Source organism: Bufo gargarizans, chromosome 2 (genome assembly GCF_014858855.1).
Source record: "Bufo gargarizans isolate SCDJY-AF-19 chromosome 2, ASM1485885v1, whole genome shotgun sequence".
NCBI classification, from domain to species: Eukaryota; Metazoa; Chordata; class Amphibia; order Anura; family Bufonidae; genus Bufo; species Bufo gargarizans.
The window spans coordinates 147,998,220-148,015,023 of NC_058081.1; the positions used below are offsets into that span (position 1 = coordinate 147,998,220).

At 42.3% G+C, this 16,804-nt stretch overlaps 1 long non-coding RNA gene across 1 annotated transcript in view; it reads right to left on the minus strand.

The window, feature by feature from the left end:
* Positions 1-4,267, minus strand: part of LOC122929614 — a 44,176-nt gene extending 39,909 nt beyond the window's left edge. Inside the window, exon 1 of the long non-coding RNA XR_006387987.1 lies at positions 4,180-4,267. This is a non-coding gene — a long non-coding RNA (uncharacterized LOC122929614). The remainder of the gene's footprint in view (positions 1-4,179) is intronic.
* Between the last annotated feature and the right edge of the window lie 12,537 nt (positions 4,268-16,804).

The window sequence follows — 16,804 nt, forward strand, 5'->3', positions numbered from 1 at the left end:
CGTAAGCAAAAGACTGGTTATGATATCAGTCACAGCGGCAGTCGGGTCACGGAGAGGTCTTCCCACCGAGGAGACCCAGGAAGGATACTCCAGTGCTGGAGGTGCCGTGAGTGGAGACACATTGCTGCCCATTGCCCTCTTACCTCAGAGCCCATGGAGTGTGAGGCTAGCCAGAGACAGTCGCTGTATGCAGTGCCTGTTTGTGAGGCATCCCCAGGACCAGAGACTGAGCCGCAGATATGTACCATAGTGGTAAATAACTGCTCCGTCAGGGATCTTTTGGACTCCGGTAATCTGGTCACCTTGGTGCATGCCAGCTTTGTTGCTGGGGACTATGTGCCAGATAAATGCATAAATGTGCTGTGCATCCACAGGATGCCAAGTCCTACCCAGTGGCTCGGGTTAAGTTGGTGACTCCTGCTGGAACTGTGACATATGAAGTCGGGGTCGGCAAAAGACTTATGCATGATGTGAAATTGGGCCAGGACTTACCATTGTTTTGGAAGTTATGGGAGAAGAAAAACTCTTCTGCAACAGGTGAAGAAATTCCTGCAGAATCTGTGCCTTTCCCTTTAAATGGTCATTTCAGTGAACTGCTGATTAAATTCAATGGTTGAAATAAAAGGCAAAGTGAAAATGTATGAAATGCATGATGGTCATGACTCTTTTCCATTGCAGGTGTTAGCTGGGGACGAAGAAGCTTCCCCATCTGGGCAAAATTTGTTGGACTTAGAAGTGTCTCAGGGTAACTTTGGTACTAAGCAATTGAGAGACCCCATTCTTGTGAATGCTCGAGGAAATGTTATCGTGTTAGATGGTGTACCACAATAACCAGAAGCTAACCAGAAATTTCTACATTTTGCCATGAATGGAAACCTAGTGTACGGAGTTACCAAATGAAACAACGAAATTGTGGAACAGCTTCTGGTACCAAAACCCTACTGACGTATGGTACTAGACCTAGCACATAACCACATACTTGGGGGTCATTTGGGGACTAGCAAAACACAGGAGAGGGTACTGCAAAGGTTTTACTGGCCTGGAGTGCATGAGGAAGTAAAATCATACTGCGAGTTGTGCCCCACTTGTCAGATAAGTGCCCCAGCATCAGACTTCCATAGTCCCTTAGTACTTTTTCCCATCATTGAGGCACCATTCTAAAGACTTGCTATGGATTTGATGGGTCCAATTGTCAGGTTGACTAGGGGACACCAATACATTTTGGTTGTATTGGACTATGCCACTTGGTACCCGGAAGCGGTGCCCCAACCAAATATGGCATCCAAAAATATTGCTCGGGAATTGTTTCACATGTTTTCCCACACAAGGATACCTAAGGACATTCTTACTGACCAGGGTACACCCTTTATGTCTAAGGGATAAAGGAACTATGCAAATTGTTCAAAATCACACATGGGGAATTGAAGCCTGATTCCCCATGTGTGATCTGCACTCAATAGGTGAGCTAGAGACAACTTTGTGTTAGTTAGAGCCCAGACGGGCAGGAGTTTATTTTGCAGTTTTTGTGTTTTGGGGTGCTGGAACCTGACCTCACCTCATCCAGTGACAATATATTTGGGTGATCATCTGTATTACTAGTAACATAGTAACATAGTTTATAAGGCTGAAAAAATAAAAGGTTATAAGGGAAATTAATAGCATTCTGAATGCATTCTGAACAGAATGCATAGTAAAATAGCGCTCACCTTAGTCCACTTGCTCGCATAGCCGACATCTCCTTCTGTCTTCATCTTAGCTCTCTGTAGCAAGAAGGACCTTTGGTGACATGACAGTCATCACATGATCCATCACATGATCTTTTACCATGGTGATGGATCATGTGATGACTGTGACGTCACCAAAGGTCCTTGTTGCTACACAGAGCTAAGATGAAGACAGAAGGAGATGCCGGCTACGCGAGCAAGTGGACTAAGGTGAGTTAAATTATTTTTTATTTTATTTTTTAACCCCTCCAGCGCTATTTTACTATGCATTCTGTATTCAGAATGCTATTATTTTCCCTTATAACCATGTTATAAGGGAAAATAATACAATCTACAGAATACCGATCCCAAGCAGTTCAGGTTTGGGTACCAAACATGCGTGATTTTTCTCACGCGAGAGCGAAACGCATTACAATGTTTTGCACTCGCGTGGAAAAATCGCGTATGTTCCCACAACGCACCCGCACATTTTTCCTCAACGGCCGTGTGAAAGAGGCCTTTTAGTGAATTCACCATCACCACCTCCTCTTACCCTAAAAAATCCTCTTCTATGTTTGTGTAGAAACCTTCTTTCCTCCAGACGCAGAGGATGTCCCCTCGTCACAGTCACAGTCCTGGGGATAAATAGACGATGGGAGAGATCTCTGTACTGACCCCTGATATATTTATACATAGTAATTAGATCTCCCCTCAGTCGTCTTTTTTCTAAAGTGAATAACTGTACTTTTGATAATCTTTCAGGGTACTATAGTCCACCCATTCCGGTTATTACTTTAGTTGCCCTCCTCTGAACCCTCTCCAGCTCTGCTATGTCTGCCTTGTTCACAGGAGCCCAGAACTGTACACAGTTCTCCATGTGTAGTCTGAGTAATGATGTGTAAAATGGTAGGACTATGTTCTCATCACGGGCATCTATGCCCCTTTTGATGCAACCCATTATCTTATTGGCCTTGGCAGCAGCGGCCTGACACTGGTTTCTACAGCTTAGTTTGCTGTTCACTAAAATTCTTAGGTCCTTTTCCACTGGCACTGAAGTGCCAGATAAAGCACCATTTGGACTTTAACCCCGCTGCTTGAGAGAGCGATCTATTACAAGACCTATTGAATATTTTTTTTTTTTTAGCCCAACAAGAGTAATATGCCATCATAAAAAATGCCCCCAAGAGTGTACATAGCCTTTAGACCTTAGATTAGTCACTGAAATAAAGGCCTTTTCACTCGGGCCAATGATCGGCCAAATGTGTATTTGTACAGAGATTTTCTCCCTATTGTGCAAACATGCTCAGTGAATAAACCACAAAGGAGAACATGCTGAATTTGCCATTAATCACATCTTTTATGTTCACATAAAAATGATCTAATAATAACAGCAACTGATATTTGTGCATAAAGTTGGCTTTTTACAGTTCATGTACCAACCAATATCACTTCAATGTGCATAATGCTACACTGATACGATTTTAGAGTCAGAATGTTTCCCTGCACCCCATGTCTGTCATAGCTTTACACGTTGTTAATAGCCTGTCATATCATGGCATAATATTGCAATATGAGATTTTGTTTGCTGCACCGCAGCAGTCCAGGAACTGCCTTCCTCAGCTTGATGACAGTGACCTTCTAGGATTACTAACATTAACACTTGCATTCATGGCGACTACGACAGTGCCAGCTGAAATGCTGCCAATAATTATTAAGCTATCAGATTTACTACTGCATTTTCTTTTCTGAGGAAACTAGATAAATAGTATGACTATTTCTAGTTGCTCACGCTATTAGGGGGAGGGGGTCTTGGAGGAAGGTTGAAGATACTATTTAAGCAGAAATATGGCCATACTTTGGGCTGTTATTGCATATCCCATATCCTCGCCTTATTTTCAATTTATTTAGCACTTTAGAGCAATGTTATTAAGCCACCTTTAACCTGTCCAGGACTATTTTTCTTTTTCTTGTATGTAGCCGTATGAGGCTTGTTTTTTTCTTTTGTGGAATAAGTTGTATTGTGTAACTGAACCACTTTGGGGCACATATCACTTATGGATTAACTTTCATTAAGGTCTGTGTCATATCGCCACATGTGGACCAGGAAACCGGTCCATGTGTCAGCCACCTCTACTGGCTGTGAATCATCTGACCCAAACTCACTGCACCAGAGAATACAGTAGACCTCCAGTCAGACAGGAACTGACAGCATCATAAATCACTATGGTGCTGTGAGTTCAGAACAGATGAGCCATAGTCAGTCCAGGAGATGCAGCTGATATACGAACCATTTTTCCCAGACCACACATGGCCATCTTACACCAACCTAATTTGTACTGGTTAGAAATGGTAAAACAACAACAATTTTGCAACTATTTTTTGCATTATACATTTTGCAAGACTCACAAAGCATCATAAATAATGTTACTTTTATTCTATGAGTCAATAACATTATTATATCAAATATAGTAAGTACCTTCATCATGATACTGGCCGCAGTGCATTCCTACAGTCAGCATAGCTCTGATAACCGTACTGTAACGAGCCGCTCACTTGTGTGATCGCATACCCGGGATGGATTTTTTTTTTTACTGGAAGTGCAATTATAAAGGTCCCCATTGAATGACAGTGAGTCGGGATCTTGAAACCTGCAAATATTATTGATACAGAATAAGCTTTTCATGAAACAAAAAATAACCTGTATTTGCTGAATTAGAATACCCCTTTAATAGTGCTTTTTTTTTTTCAACCATCCACATTTTATCACATTTAGCAAATATATCACTATTCTATACATCCAAAGAGGAAAAAGTAATAGCACTCAATAATCGTTGAAAAGTAGCCCTCTTTACCGTTTCACGTGGAACACCCGTCTTTTGAAGTCAGAAGAAACATGTTCCACACGAAACGGCTGTTACCTATTTGTGCCTGCTCTTCTCCCACATATTTTGGAGCATAAAAAGTTACATTTTAAGGATTGGTGGGTAACACTACTTTTTCCTCTTTGGATGTATATTGATATTGAAATTTGCTTTGTGTTGAGCATCACAGTACTATCCCTTATTAGCCTCTGCTTTCCAGGGCTTGCAATTAGATTCAGACAGAGCTGTTTTTTGTCTCTCTTCTAACCACATGCTATAGATTACTGTTCTATGTACACAGCCTACCAATAAGGAGACAATGTACAGTGTTAGACATGAAGAAACATATTTGATATCAACTGTTGCTAACATTTTAGATAAAAATTGTATGGCAGCACACTATTATACATGCGAACAAAAGAACTAGCGTTTAGGGATTATTTGGGATTACAGTGGAACTATACCTACTAGAGATGAGCAAATCGAAGCTGACGAAGTGGAATTCGAGCCGAATTTCAGGAAAATTTTGATTTGCATCGAATGCGAATTTCCTCGCGCTTCATGGTAACGAACCACAATTTTCCTAAAATGACGGCTACACGTGTGAGGACTGAGGACATGGGGGAAGGAACTCTGCGAAGGCGGGATCACCCAGATTGACATGCAGCCAATCAGCCAGCCAGTCCTGTGATGTCACAGCCCTTTAAATACGGCATCCATTTTAGATTCTGCTATTTTCCAGCATTCAGAGTGCAGGGACAGATAAAAAAAAAAGAAAAATATATACGCACTGCACTGTTGCAGTTATTTCTGTTTAAAGCGTATAGGGGCGTATTACAGTAAAAAAAGAAAAATATATACGCACTGCACTGTTGCAGCTATTTCTGGTGAAAGTGTATAGGGGCCTATTTCAGTCCAACAAGAAAAATATATACGCATTTCACTTCTGCAGTTATTTTATGTTGAAAGCGTAAAGGAACGTACTTCATTAAAAAAAGAAAAATATATAAGCGCTGCACTGTTGCAGTTATTTCTGGTGAAAGCACATAGGGGCGTATTTCAGAACTACAAGAAAATATATACGCACTTCACTCTTTGTATTCTAGTCAAAAGCGTATAGTGGCCTATTTCAGTCCAACAAGAAACACACTGCACTGTTGCAGTTATTTCTGTTTAAAGCGTATAGTGGCGTATTACATAAAAATATATATATATATATATATATATATATATATGCACTGCACTCCCGCAGTTATTTCTGGTGAAAGCGTATAGGGGCGTATTTCAGTTCAACAAGAATAATATATACGCATTTCCCTTCTGCAATTAATTCTGTTGAAAGCGTATGGGGGCGTACATCATTAAAAAAAAAAATATATATATATATATATATGCACTGCACTGTTGCAGTTATTTCTGGTGAAAGCGTATAGGGGCGTATTTCAGAACTACAAGAAAAATATATATACACTTCACTCTTTGTTTTCTAGTCAAAGCGTATAGTGGCCTATTTCATATATGAAGAAAAAGGAAATTCAGCAGCTCTCACCTGCCCCTCCTTCAGCTGTGAGCACGGAAGGCCCGTGTCAGGTAACGGGCAGCAAATGCGAAAAGAGGTTGAAAGAAATCCAGCTCCATATGAATAAAGGAATGTAGATTTATTTTGCTTGTGGTAAAAACTCATCCATGAATTACAAAAATAGCAGTCTTGTCTACGTGTTTCGGGCTACCAGAGACAATTCCAGCCCTTCCTTATGGCCATGTCATGAGGAAGGGCTGGAATTGTCTCTGGTAGCCCGAAACGCGTAGACAAGACTGCTATTTTTGTAATTCATGGATGAGTTTTTACCGCAAGCAAAATAAATCTACATTCCTTTATTCAAGTGGAACTGGATTTCTTTCAACCTCTTTTCGCAGTGGCCTATTTCAGTCCAACAAGAAAAATATATAGGCATGGCACTGTTGCAGTTATTTCTGTTTAAAGAGTATAGGGGCATATTACAGTAAAAAAAAAAATATATATACGCACTGCACTGTTGCAGTTATTTTTGTTTAAAGGGTATAGGGGCGTATTACAGTAAAAAAAGAAAACTATATATGCACTGACTGCACTGTTGCAGTTATTTCTGGTGAAAGCATATAGGGGTGTATTTCAGAACTACAAGAAAAATTTATACACATTTCACTTCTGCAGTTATTTCTGTTTAAAGCATATAGGGGCGTATTACAGTCAAAAAATAAAAATATATACACACTGCACTGTTGCAGTTATTTCTGGTGAAAGCGTATATGGGCGTAGTTCAGTACAACAAGAAAAATATATACGCACTTCATTCTAAGTTTTTTCTGGTCAAAGCGTATAGGGGCGTTTTTCAGTACCGCAGTTAATTGTGGTGAAACCGTTTAGCAGACTATTTTAGTACAAAAAGAAAAATATATTCGTCACTTTTAGGGGTTTTTTAATTTCCGTTTTAATTTGTGTAGTTTAGCTACAAGTATGTCAAGCAGAGAAGTGCCAGGCCATACACAGAGGAGTGGCAGAGACCTAAATGTTTGGGGCGCAAGCAGAGGTTGCAGCAGATTAAGTGGGTGTGGCAGCAGGAGTCGCAGCGAGAGGCCTCATCTAGCGGTCGTGACAACCCCAGCCAACAGTCGGTGGGTTCGTCAGACACAACCCTTTAGTTGGCATGGCCTTGGAGCAGGCCCTGTGCCCTCACCTGTCTCTGTCCTTTGCTGTTCCCTCAACTACAGAAGTATTATATGCTGTGGGCTCAGCTCTAGTGTTGGATGAGCATGCTCGGCCAAACACCAGTTCCGCTTGAGCATCGCTATGCTTGGCACATCGGGGAGTCCAGCCGAACACCACGTGTTCTCGAGTCAGTATATTTAAATGTAATTTAGCATCTATGTCTAAAAAGTTTCTGCCAGGATTTGAACTCCCAACCCTTTATACATTAGAGGTAAGGACCTTATCCACTCAGCTATAATACTGAATGCTAAACTGTGTCAGAAAAATCTCATAGTAGTTTCTGATGTAGTGAGTATTCCTATTCAGCAGAAGACTTATTTTATATTTCTGTGCATGTTAACATGTAGCTGTATAGTGTAGTGGTTAACATCCTTGCCTCTAATGTACAAGCTTGGTAGTTCAAATCCATGCAGAATACTCACTACATCAGAAACTACTATGAGGTTTTTCTGACATAGTTTAGCATTCAGCTTTATAGTTGAGTGGATAAGGTCCTTGCTTCTAATGTACAACGTTAGGAGTTTAAATAATGGCAGAAACTTTTCAGAAATTAGATTTAAATACACTGGGGTGTCCCCAAGCACTGACTCTATATATGGATATAACTATATATGGAGCAGGGACTCCTAAGTCAAACTAAAGTCCCGACACCCTCCCTTCTTCAGAGCAGGGGGTGCCTGGTGTTCTCCCATTGACTTTCATAGTGCTCAGGTACTCGCACTTGGTGCTCGCCCAACACTACTCAGCTCCACTATACAGCGAGGACGATCTGCTAGAGGAAAGTCAGATGCTACTGCCCAGCCAAGATCTGGAGGAGACATCTGCCGCTCCCTCTGCTAGGCGGGCAAGTAGTGATAAAGAGAGTGGAGCAGGAGCTTCTGTTGTGAGCGGTCAGGCTCCCGACCCAGAGACCGTTGAGGAGGACATCAGTGACGTGCAGACTAGTGATAGACAAACATCGGCCGGCATGGTTCCCGAACGCGATCAAATGTTTGTGAACCGCATGTTCGCCGCGGGCCCCATTCACTTTAATGGCAGACGAACCTGGAAAACCTTAAAGGGAACCTGTCACCTGGATTTCGGGTATAGAGCTGAGGACATGGGTTGCTAGATGGCCGCTAGCACATCCGCAATATCCAGTCCCCATAGCTCTGTGTGCTTTTATTGTGTAAAAAAAACGATTTGAAACATATGCAAATTACCCTGAGATGAGTCCTGTATGTGAGATGAGTCAGGGACAGGACTCATCTCAGATTAATTTGCATATGTATCAAATCGTTTTTTTTACACAATAAAAACACACAGAGCTATGGGGACTGGGTATTGCGGATGTGCTAGCGGCCATCTAGCAGCCCATGTCCTCAACTTTATACACAAAATCCCGGTGACAGGTTCCCTTTAAGGTCATATTTGCAGCCACCAAATACAGTGCCATACTACAGGGGAATCAATGACAAAAATTCACACAAAAAATATGTATTTTACTCAGGGGCCATTTTTATGCATCTTAAAGGGAAATTCTCAAAAATGTGCCCTGCTGGAGCCTAGAAATTTTTTATTTTAGGCCACTGGAGTACGTGCCCTAAAAATGAGGCATTCACCTGACATAACAGAACAAGTGATTATGTGGCTCGAGGTATATTATGCGGTCAATGGATAAAAATTGTTACTGTAGCCCACTGGAGTACAGGTTCCAAACATTAGGCATTCACCGTACAGAAAAGATCAAGTGATTATGTGGCTGGAGGTATATTAGACGGTCATTGCATAACAATTTTACTGCAGGCCAGTGGAGTACAGGCCCCAAACATTAGGCATTCACCGTACAGAAAAGAACAAGCGATTATGTGGCTGGAGATACATTAGGCGGTCACCATATAACAATTTTACTGTTGGCCAGTTCGATTATAGGCCCCAAAATTATGCATTCACCGAACAGAAAAGATCAAGTGATTATGTGGCTGGAGGTATATTAGACGGTCAGTGGATAACAATTTTACTGCAGGCCAGTGGAGTACAGGCCCCAAACATTAGGCATTCACTGGACAGAAAAGATCAAGTGATTATGTGGCTGGAGGTATATTAGACGGTCATTGAATAATGATGAAGTCTGCATGTGTCGCGCATGAGCAGCCACTGGCGTGGTGAAAAGAAACCAAGCTCCCCAGAACCTGTTCTGCTGCAGAGTTCGTACAGGCAGTCGTTAACGGTATGTTGCTGATGGAGCAACCTATCAAGCATATACAAGGTGGAGTTCCAGCGCGTCGGGCTGTCACAAATCAGACGTATGACGGGCAAGTGGTGCTGAATGTCAGCAAGGCGAGCCATGGCCGTGTAAGATTTTCTAAAATAGCCAGAGATTTTCCTGGCCTGCCGCAAGACGTCCTGGACCCCGGGGTATTTGGCAACGAATCGCTGCACAACTAAGTTCAGGATGTGTGACAGTGCCGTGTGTCATTTTGCCCTGTTTCAGTGCGCTCAGCAAATTGCCACCGTTGTCGCACGCCACTTTACCAACTGTCAAATTGAGCAGGGTTAGCCACTGATCGGCCTGTGGCCACAGAGCCGAAAGCAGTGCAGGACCGGTGTGGCTCTTGGCTTCCAGGCGCAATTAGCCGAAGCACAGCATGGCAACTTCTCACCTGGCACATCAAATAGGTTCTTGGGAGCTTGGGGGGTGCAGCAGAAGAGGCGGTAGTAGTGGAAAAGGAGGAGTCAGCCGAGGAGGAGACAGAGGTTGGAGTAGGAGGAGGAGAAGAAGAGGCGGGCCTGCAAGCAATCCATGGCGGTAACACAAATCCACACGGGTGCCACAGGCTGCATGCTTGACAGCCATCAGAAGGTTCACCCAGTGGGCAGTAAAAGTTATGTACCTTCCCTGCCCCTGTTTTCTAGACCACATGTCTGTGATCAGATGTATCTTGGCACCAACACTGTGTGCCAAAGATATATTAAATTGCCGCTGAACGTGGCCATATAGTTCAGGGATTTCCTTCTGGGAGAAATATTTCCTTCCGAGGACCTTCCATTGTCAATGGCCACAAATTTTCTAAAGGCCTCCGAGTCCACCAATTTATATGACAATAGTTGGAAGGCTAGCAGTTCCGACAAGCCAGCGGTCAGTCGTTGAGCAAGAGGATTATCTGGCGTCATCATTTTTTTTACGCTCAAACATTTGGGCAATGGAAGCCTGCCTTGTGCCAGATGAACACGACGACGGCACTGTGGAAGGTGGAGTGGAGGACAAATGGGAGGAGAGAGGAGAAGGAGAAGAGGCAGGACGTGGAGCGCCGGGAGTGTGGCTTTGTGGGTTCTGACAGCATTGCAGTAATTTTGTGGATGCAGGTATATGGAAAACCTCTATCACTATTTTGTGGAAGCTGATATATGGAAGGCCTCAATCAGTTGTTAGTTGAAGCAGGTATATTACCCTCAAGCAGTAATTTTGTGGACGCAGGTATATGGAAAACCTATATCACTATTTTGTGGAAGCTGATATATGGCAGGCCTTCATCAATTGTTAGTTGAAGCAGGTATCTTAAAACCCGCAATCATAGGCATGTGCAGCCTATTGCATTAGGGTATGCACCCTAAAGCACAAACAAACACACCTCGCGCGCCCCATTATTAGCCCTTATGCCTAATTAGCCCCCATTATGCCTCTCATTAGCCCCCATTATCAACCCTTATGCCTCATTAACCCCCATTATCAGCCCTTATGCCTCATTAGCCCTTATTATCAGCTCTTATGCCTTGATAGCCCCCATTATCAGCCCTTATGCCTCATTAGTCCCCATTATGCCTCTCATTAATCCCCATTATGCCTCTCATTAGCCCACATTATGCCTCAATAGCCCCCATTTTGCCTCTCATTAGCCCCCGTTATGCCTCATTAACCCCCATTATGCCTCATTAGCCCCATTATGCCTCTCATTAGTCCCTATATGCCTCATTAGCCCCCATTATGCCTCTCATTAGCCCCCATTAAGCCTCTCATTAGCCTCCCTTATGCCCACGGCAGCATCATTTTTTATAAAATAAAAAAACGCTTACCTCTCTGCTCCTGGGCGCCGCCGCTGCTCACCACCTGCGATCCTCTTCCTCCTGCTGTCGGCTGTGCTCTGAACTGGCGCGCACAGCGTGACATCACAAAGCGTCGCCCTGTGTGTGCAGCCCTGCACAGCCGACAGCCGAGGACCAGGAAGCGGTAAGTACATAGCGTTTACCGCTTACTGGTCCTCCAGTACTAATGAGCGCTTCATTAGTATTCGATGGCCAGCAGCTTGATTAGGGTGTGCCCAGGCACACCCAGCACACCCCGTGCGCACGCCTATGCCCACAATCTGTATTTTGTGGACACAGGTATATCGAAAACCTCTATCACTATTTTGTGGAAGCTGATATATGGCAGGCCTCAATCAGTTGTTAGTTGAAACTGGTATATCCCCCTCAAGCAGTAATTTTGTGGACACAGGCATATGGAAAACCTCTATCACTATTTTGTAGAAGCTGATATATGGCAGGCCTCAATCAGTTGTTAGTTGAAGCAGGTATATCAAATCCCGCAATCTGTATTTTGTGGACACAGGTATATGGAAAACATCTATAACTATTTTGTGGAAGCTGATATATGGCAGGCCTCAATCAGTTGTTAGTTGAAGCAGGTATATCACCCTCAAGCAGTAATTTTGTGGACGCAGGTATATGGAAAACCTCTATCACTATTTTGTGGAAGCTGATATATGTCAGGCCTCAATCAGTTATTAGTTGAAGCTAGTATATCACCCTCAAGCAGTAATTTTGTGGACGCAGGTATATGGAAAACATCTATAACTATTTTGTGGATGTTGATATATGGCAGGCCTCAATCAGTTGTTAGTTGAAGCAGGTATATCACCCTCAAGCAGTAATTTTGTGGATGCAGATTAATGGAAAACCTCAATCACTATTTTGTGGAAGCTGATAGATCTCAGCCCTCAATCAGTATTTTCTGGAAGCATACAAATGCACTATAATATACTTTCTATGTTAGAAAGTATATTATAAGAATATCACACCCCTCTGTGTATCACACCTATCGATAGCACAACGTTACCAGTCCTTAAAAGGACTTTTGTGGCTCTATTAGCTAGTGTTTGGTGTCCCTAACAGCCTGTCCCTGCTCCAAAATGCAACCTCTCCCTACACTGGCAAAACACATAATCTAAAATGGCTGCCAGATCTGGTTCTATTATAGGGTTGGGGGGGTGTCCATGTGCTGAAACGTTTCAATTGGCTGTCCTGTCCCACCTGATGGATGTGTCATGGGCCAAAGTTCGGCGCAGTGCAAAATAATATGGCTCGCGCTGACATCACGATATATTCGCATGTTCGGCGGATGGCGGATGCGCAAAGTTCTTCACCAACCTGACCGCTGGGCGAACTGCAAGGCCATCACTACTGACTGGAGTCAGGATGGAATTTTTCCCCCTCAAATGAGGAAAGTTGTCTTCTACCTCCAGTTTTTTTTTCCTTCCTCTGGATCAACTTGCAGGATAAGAGGCTGAACTGGATGGACATATGTCTTGTTTAAGCCTTACAAACTATGTTACTATGTTCCCATTGCCCTTTCCCCCATTCCAGCTACTCCCTCCCACTATGTACCTTTCTGTTCCTGCTGCCTCCTTCCAACAATGTCTTGCAGTCCCTATCCAACCAGACATCCCCTCCCACCAGGTGCCTTCACTCTTGCTACTTCTCTCCCTCCACCATAAGCTTCACTGTCTCTGCCTTCTGTTTCCTCCTAACAGGTATCTCAATATTGCTGGTAACCAATACCCACCTAAGGTGGATACAGGGTTGCCAACCTGTATTTTTTCTTTTCTCTGGACAACTTATCCAAAAATCACAGACAACCAACATTGTTTAAGGACATTGTAAAAGCACAGATTTGAAATATGTATCAATCAATACACTCATATAAACACATTAGCTACATTTAGCTGTAATATGATGATAGTAACAATAACATGAATAAGTGCTTCCAGATTCAGATTCATTTTCTTAATCTAATACCAGGAGTCCAGAAGTTAACGAACAGTTGGAAGCCATTGGTGGATTTAATGAAGTGTAGGGCACAGACTCACAGACTGCAAAGTTGTGGCTGGTAGAAGTCATCATGGAGGTCTGGGCTAAGTGGAAAGTAAAAGAGGAAAAATAATTAATACAATTAGAAAAGTAATCACAGGGTTTAATTGTTTATTCTGCCCATGACTGCTTAGGATAAGTAATGGATTCACTTGTCCAGTCTTTAATAATTCTGGTACTGTATCTATGTAGTTTGCCTGCTGTTCTGGTCCTGTATGTACACAGGTTGCTTTGTTCTGGTACCATATTTATGCACAGAGCTAGGTTCTGGTATTGTATGTTGGAGTTCTGTTGCTGTGTTGATGTAGTAGGCTTGGTTCTGGCACTGTATCTTGGCAAAAAAGTTAATTGCTGAAAACAACCTCACCCCTTCTTTCCATGTGCACCCTAAATTGGTTGTGCATGCCTATGGTACTCAGTGCTCATATACAGGTCTATAAGTAATGAATGACTTTAATGTAGTATGTGTAGGTGCATTTTTATATATTTGTAATTACATTCATAGGGGGAGATTTATGAAGACAGGTGCTTTCTGCAAAGGTCTTGATATCCCCTGCACTGTTGGAGGATGCACCACAATTATGACAAGGTGCCGGTCTCATCATAAATTAGGCACATCCTCCAATAGTCCATGTGCCTAAGCAGAAATCCACGACAGCTCAGAGCTGTTGTAGATTTCTGGTTTTATTTGTACCAGAAAACTGGTGTAAATGAAGATGAATTTGTCTCTCCTGTTGGCCACGTCTGATTCTTACCTTTGCCACGTCCCTTTTGGAAAAGTGGTGAGTAGGGATGAGCGAATCGACTTCGGATGAAACATCCAAAGTCGATTCGCTTAATACTTTGCTTGAATACTGTATGGAGCGAGTGCTCTGTAGGTATTAGAATGTATTGGTTCCTATGAGCCAAAGTTATTACTTCGCGAAGTTCGGGAAATGGTTTCCCGAGTTCGGGAAATGTTTTTTTACAGTAGAAATAGATTTATGAAGTTATTATGCAAAGTCTAGCGAGACTTCGAGGCGTAATAACTTCGGCTCATAGAGCCAATACATTTTAATACTGTATGAAGCAAAGTATTATGCAAATCAACTTCGGATGTTTCATCCGAAGTCGATTCGCTTATCCCTAGTTGTGAGGGTGGCGTAAAAAGAGAACTTTGCATTTAGAAAGTCGCAAACACTTGCAACTTTTTAAAGTCACTTTTTTAGAGCAATGGAAATTATATGATTGTTTTATATGATTATTAGAATAGGAATCATCTTTCCATGTAGTATCAGAAACCATACTGGGACCAAGTAGGTGTTTAACCCCCGTGCAATCTCCTGCAGGATCAGTGGCCACCTAAGAAAAAGGCCGATGATGACTAAATAATAATAGCAGATTGGATATCTTCTACCATGACAACTCATAATTCTCATGCACCTACTATGTTCTACTTCATGTATCTTTCAGGAGGCGTCCATTTCCAATTGCTACATTTTCTACTGAAAAGTGCTGGAGCTGTTAGAGGAAACTGACCATCAGAAGGGGCAATGTCTGTCTGTGTCAGTTCCTTTTGAAATCTGGGGGAGAAGGTTTTGCTGCTGCATGGTCTCAGAATCCAGAACCATAAGACTTTTTCAAACTAAAACTAATTTCAAATTTAAACTTCCTCCGCAAGAGCGAACCACAGTCACACCTCACTAAACTATGGAAAAAGAAAGACAAGTCATGTCACAACATTCCCAATTAAGCTAGTTATGTATAATCTTACCTTTTTTTGTGGTCGAAGTCTTGAAAGTAAATCTGTCACCGGAAAATTGACTGTTAAACCAGGCATACTGCCTTGTAGGGCTAGCTCAGCTGAATGCAATGAAATATTTCACTTCGTGATAACTTCTGGAGACAAATTATTTTATTTCATATGCAAATGAGCAGTTAAAGGCACCGAGGGTAGGCCCAAGTCACTCAGTGCACCCTTGCTCCTCCTGCTTCCTCTGCCAGACCCTCCCCCTCCTTCTTGATTGATAGGGCCAAGTTCCTGCACAGTCATCTCACCTGCTCTGTCAATAAAAAGGAGCGAGAAGCCCTGGCAGAGGATGCAGGAGGAGAAGCAAGGGTGCACAGAGTGGCTTGGGTCCATGCTCCGTGCACTTAACTGCTCATGTGCATACAGAATAAAAGTACTTTTTCTCCAGAAGGAAGTGAAGGATTTACTGGTGAAAGATCCAATTAAGGCTCAAGTTATGGGGTTAAGGGGTTTAATAAGATATTTCACAATCTCAAAATTATTTATCTTTGTATACACTATTGATTTGTATGTAAATGATACAGGTATTTGTAAGATACTGTTTAATGAGTAATTACAGCATGCTACTCCAGCAGGCCTTCTAAAAAGGATATACTGACAAAATTTGAGCAGCAGAGCCCTGTCAGTCAGTGCCATTAAGCCCCATTCACACGAACATATGGCCACCATGCCCGTGTGGCGGACTGCAAACAGCTGGTCCACAAAAACACGGGCACCAGCCATGTCAACTCTGCATCACAGGTGTGGACCCATTGACTTGAATGGGTCTGTGATTGGCAAGATGCAGCAAAAGATAGGACATGTCCTATCTTTTGCAGTGTGAAGGCACAGATCGGAAGCCCACAGAAACACTCGGAAGGCCTTCCTTGGGCTTTCTAGTGCGTGTCCTGTCTTTTGTTGTATCTTGCAGATCACAAACCCACTTCATCAGTGGTGCAGAGCATCTCATCAGTTCTGTGTGCCAGGTATTAACTCCTTATGAGCACTTAATACATGCTTGTATATAATTCACCACTGTCTTATGATAGACAGTGGCATTTTAAGGATAAGAAATAGGAGAACTTCTTTAAAACCACTATTAAAGACGGATACTGCAATATGTTTTCTTAAATTATTATTCTTATGTATTTTTTCTATTTGCAGTGGTCCTTGAAAGTTTCAGAATTTTCAATATTTCTGCATAAATCTGACCTAAAAATACACCAGATTTTCACACAAGTCCTAAAAGTAGATAAAGATAACCAAATGAAATAAATGAATAAAAAATATTAGACTTTGTAATTTATTTATTGAGGAAAATGATCCAATATTAATGTTTGTGAGTGGTAAAATGATGTGAACCTTTGCTTTCAGTATATGGTATGACCCCCTTGTGCACCAATAACTAGGACCAAATGTTTCCAGTACTTGTTATTTAGTCCTGCATATCAGCTGAGAGGAACTTTAGCCCATTCGTCTGTATAAAACAGCTTCAGCTCTGTTATGTTGATGGTTTCCTTCAATCAACTGCTCACTTTAGGCCCTTCCACAACATTTCTATTGGATTAAGGTCAGGACTTTGACTTTGCCATTCCAA